The sequence below is a fragment of the Oryctolagus cuniculus genome, chromosome 7 (assembly GCF_964237555.1).
Source record: "Oryctolagus cuniculus chromosome 7, mOryCun1.1, whole genome shotgun sequence".
Classification (NCBI taxonomy): domain Eukaryota; kingdom Metazoa; phylum Chordata; class Mammalia; order Lagomorpha; family Leporidae; genus Oryctolagus; species Oryctolagus cuniculus.
Genome location: NC_091438.1, coordinates 72,448,850 through 72,453,687, shown reverse-complemented (window position 1 = coordinate 72,453,687; position 4,838 = coordinate 72,448,850). Strand labels below are relative to the sequence as shown.

Here is a 4,838-nt window from a genome sequence, read left to right as displayed (position 1 = left end):
CGGCCCCCGCCCCCTCCCCAGCCGGGGCTGCAGCGTCTGGCTGCGGAGTGGTGCGGCCGGCCGGGGGTGGGGCTCCGGCGCCGCCCCGGGCCCGGGATTCGCGAAGTCACCAGCCATCCTCGGCGAGCGAGCTGGGGGCACCTGCGCCCACGGCCACGCCCTTTCTGCGGAAGCAGCCCCCAGCGACCCTCTTCCGAGCTCCTGCTCCTCGCTCGCGACGCTGCCAAACTGCTTAAGGCCTTTCAATCATTCCCAAGTTTAAAGGCTCGCCCAGTGCGCGCCTCTCCGCCTGCCGCACCCCCACCCCCCACACGCACCCCCAAAGGAGGCCAGCCAGCGGAGGTGCGGGAGCGTCCCGCAGGCGCGGCGGAGCAGACCCCGGCCTTTCCCCGCCCATCCCCCACCCCCCACCCTGCGCGCACCCATTTTACAGTCCCGGCTACCACAAGTGCGGCGCGCAGCCTTCCTGGTGGCCCCAGCGCGCACAGACCCGAGGAAAGGAAAAGATCAAAAAGTGCTACCTTGGCAACCGCGGGCGCTGAGTGGCCAGCTGGTGGGCTGGGAGGGGCGGCCGCTGGCGGCCTGCCGCTGGTACTCTCCTCGACTACGCGTATTCTTAAGCAATAACAACGTAATCCGTATTATCCACCCAAGAATACCCGTCACCGAAGAGAGTCAGAGGACCAAGCTGCCGCTGCCGCTGCTGCTGCTGCCGCTGCCGCCGCCGCCGCCGCCACCAGAACTCTTGCTGCTGAGCCCGCCCCTGGCTGGGGCTGGGCTGAGCTTGACCGGGACCATAAATCCATAACTCGATTTCCCTAAAGAAGGATCCAAAGCTGTGCTCGGCTGCTTCCTGCTCAAATCCAAATGGCTGCTCTATTTCCAATTCTGAAAGACAAATCACAAAACGAACACTTAACACACAGGGAGAAGAGTGCTCTCTTCCCAGCGAGAAGGGACTATGTGGCGAGGCTCTTTGGGCACAGGGTGGGAGTGACAAGGGACCTTCAGTTTACCTGGTGTTCTCCCACAGCCTTCCTCTGTAGCTGCTCTGCTTGGAACCCACTCTGGTCTCGGCCAGCCCACCTAGGTACTTTGATTGAGTGTCATGGCAGCGAGAGAACCCTGTAAGAGACATGCATAGTTAAGCACACAAATATTACAAATGTATTTGCCTAGACGGCTTTAAGAAGAACTAAGGCTCAAATAAAGACGGGGTCATGCATGGGTGAAATTTTCAGCAGTGTGATTTGGAAACGCATTTTTCTCAAGCCCAAGATCACAGAAAATAAACACTCATTCAATTTACTACTTGAAATCAAATACTTATAGATCTACAAAAATAGACATCTCTCCTTTGAAGGCCTTAGAGCTATATACAACATAATGATTTTTAAAGAAAAAAAAAGGCTTCAAGGCACAAAATAATTAAACTAATTTTCCATAGTATCAGAACTTACTGAGTTGACAAGCTGGCAGCATTTCTGTGAATTAAGCATCATTTTGTAGTGCCACAATGTTTAATCTCACAGCCCACCTTTTTAATATACAGTGTAATGCATTGCTGTTCAGCTGTTGTGAACACTTCTACAGGAAAACCTTTGAAGCTCTTTCCTCACAAAAATTTATTTTAAGAAGAAAAACAGCAATAAAAACTCATTTCAAAGTGACTGTAATTTTGGTATTAAGAGAGAGAACCTCTGTGATTCTTTGATGATCAATATGGCTCTTACTGGAAAAGCTTTGTCTTAAGACCCTGCAGTGGATCTTCTGATAATAGGGGTTTATTGTTCACTAAATAAAATGGACAAGTGCAACGTCACTACCCAAGACCGTTTGTAGCTCCATTAGAAAGTTCTCAATTTGCTTTCCCCTTTACTCTCAAAAAGATGTAAGTACATCCATGTGAGTGGAATAGGGAGAGAATATGGAAAGATGGCAAAAGACATTATGATTTCTCAAATTATGTAAGTGCAAATAGCTCTTCATCAAGGAGTAATTATATAACCGAATCTCTCCCACTACCACAACTCATTTCTAACTGACCTGGTTGCAATTTAAGGCACTTAGGTTGTTCTTGTTCTTATAATTTTTTTAAATAACACTTCTCCAAGCACACCAACTCATCATTTTTCCTGACATGTTACTAACAAATGGAAGAATCACCATGAATTCTAGGTTTTATGAACAGATGTTTAGTATATAATGTCTAATGCCTAAAATAACTCAAAGGAAAAACAGCATTGCCTAGTTACTAGCCTATTTTATATTATTTCCAGGTAACTCTTAAATACACCATTTACAAAAAGACAGATGCCAACTAAACAAATTAATAAGGACTATTTTCTGTTGTTATCTAACATAGCTATAAAGTGAAGCTTTTCTCTGGTGCTACAACCAAAAAAAAAAAAATTCAGAAAGCTGACAGGTTCTCTTCAGCTTGAACTCCTAGAAACAAAAGCCCTTAGGGAAAGTAATGCAATAGTCTATGAGCAAAGTGTGCATTTGCTTCTGAACACTTCCATTTAAATCTCAACTAACATGAAAAAGGAAAATAGGAAACATTATACATACAGGCTTTGATTTACTAAATGGAATGTTTTAAATTTAAAAGGGTGGTCACACACTCACATACGCACACACACAAACGGAAAGCAATACACGATGCATCAGAATCACAGCATAAATACCCACGCTTTTCAATGCTTTCCGAGTTTAGTTTTGCTTCTTCACAATCAAAAGAAAATACACATACACACATACGCTCTGACCCACGGATGCACATGCTTTAAGAAACTAGAACAGCGCAGTTGATGGGCTTTTTTTTTTCTACCCAAGTATCAGTGCCAGCCCTTACCCTACCTACCCAAATGTTCCACCAGCTTCAGCACCTGGACCAGTGGACAGCTCATCCCGGCTGACTGCCGGCAGCACTTGCAGCAGAACTGACGCTCTGAGCTCTAACCAAAGCTCTCTCGTGCTTCAGCGGGGCAGCCTGACTTACGAGAACACCATTTCCTACGAGACCACTGCCGCTGGGTGCATATTCAATTCAAACCTCCTTAAGCTGTCGGATTTCCCCCACCCATCTACCCTCCCCCCCCCTTCTCCACCCTCCACACAAAAACAGAAAAGGGAAAAAGCCCAGTACCATCAGGGCGTTTGTTGATCAACTTACACTTTGCTTTTGAATATTTAGATACCGCTAGCGGAGCAATATCAGCAGAGGCTTAGGACCGCATTAAGTACCTTTGTTCATCGACTCCTGCAAGCCATGTTTATTAGAATCTACATTTCTCTCGCGCCCCAATAACTAGAGGTGTGTTTTGCGGGCAGGGGGCTTTCATCACCTTTTGATCTCTAAGGCCACCGCGACTGACTGCTGGTCCCCCACTACTTTCCTACCCTATCCCCCACACTCCGACACCCATCCTAGTTAAACGCTTCGTAATTTGCAACCAAATACACATAAAGAAACGCGACAAAGCAATCGGTTTGAGGAAATAAGCCAATTAAGCTAAAGCAGAAATGCCTCTCTCTCTCTCTCTCTCTCTCTCCCCCCTTGACTCCCTCCCTCCCTCTCTCTCTCCTTCCCTCTCAAGTAGAAAGGGGGAAACACTAAGGAGAGGGAAAAAAATCGGGAGGAGGGTGGCAGTCGACTCTTAGAATCAATGCAAAAACACTATACACATTTTTCCTGAATAATACTCTGCTTCTCAGACAAAAAGAAACACATTTATCGATGTAAACATAGTCTCCCTCTCCCACACATCCTACATCCTTTACGTTTGCTGAGATTTGTCTTGCGGTATAGCAAAGTAACTGTCACAAATCCATCTCGATTGAAGTGCTTACCCTCTAAATCCAGGTTTCAAGCGGAACTCCAACTGTGTGTAGAAGCCAGGGAGTCATCTGATGTGCGGTGAGGTAGGCTGTGGGCAGTGGGAGCTGCTTCCCTCCGAGTGCCGGGTTACAGTGTTAACAAGCCCTGGGAAGGGACCTCGGCGCCTCGCGCTGGCTGTGCCTCAGTGCCTTCCCGTGGTGGCGGCTTGCTCACGCTTCCGAGGAGTCCCAGGCGATAGCCTTCAGCTGATGAGAGCTTCCAGAAAGGAGTGGGGAAGGGAAAAAAAATCATCTAATGCAATCAAATCGATCTGATCTACACCATCTGTCGCCTGCCACTATACACAAACGTTAAAATAGGAAAACGGAAAACACTGACAGCCCGAGAGGGTTGGTCTGCAAAGAGTTCATTTTTAGCAGAGCATAATTGGGTATGGTCGGCATACAGTTACAAAAGCTGCTGTTAACCATCCAGTAGTGGATCCCAAACATGCTAATGGTGGATTAATTGAGGAAGATCTGACGTGCAAGCTTCATAGTCTCTTATTCATGACTTCCCAATGGGAAAGGACCAATGCCTTGTGGGACTTGGTAACATACAGTCAAAAAGCTGCTAAGAAAATGGCTGTGTGTTCACAGCACCTCTCTCTGATAACAAACATATGTCGACTAAAACGGTTTAGTAGAATGGGAGGGGGGTGTCAGAGAATAAATTTTTCTTTTCCCATGTAAGTGATCCCCATCTAATTTCCTTAAAGAAAAGCAAAAAATAGATACCACATCTTTACTATGGTGGTGGGGGGGTATTTTAAAAGGTTTTTATCAAGATCAAACTCTGCCATATAAAAGAAACAGAATGCTCCTGTGCAGCAATTCTTAAAAAAAATCTATTATCATTTTTTTCCTTACTGTGATCAAAGTCGATCCCTAGCATGTGCAGTATATAGAAACTCAGCCCAGTTAATCCCACCAGGATTGACTCGAGGTTGTTTAAT

The 4,838-nt window shown here is 46.4% G+C and overlaps 1 long non-coding RNA gene and 1 other non-coding gene across 2 annotated transcripts; both read right to left on the bottom strand.

Moving 5' to 3' along the window:
- Positions 1 to 409: 409 nt before the first annotated feature.
- Positions 410 to 4,468, bottom strand: LOC127493578 (uncharacterized). The gene is made up of 3 exons (XR_007923969.2): positions 3,856 to 4,468; positions 1,017 to 1,125; positions 410 to 888 (listed from the first exon to the last, which is right to left on the bottom strand). It is a non-coding gene; the product is annotated as an uncharacterized lncRNA (long non-coding RNA).
- On the bottom strand, positions 604 to 663 carry MIR137 (microRNA mir-137). Its single transcript, NR_162530.1, has one exon. It is a non-coding gene; the product is annotated as a microRNA mir-137 (primary transcript).
- Positions 4,469 to 4,838: the final 370 nt, after the last annotated feature.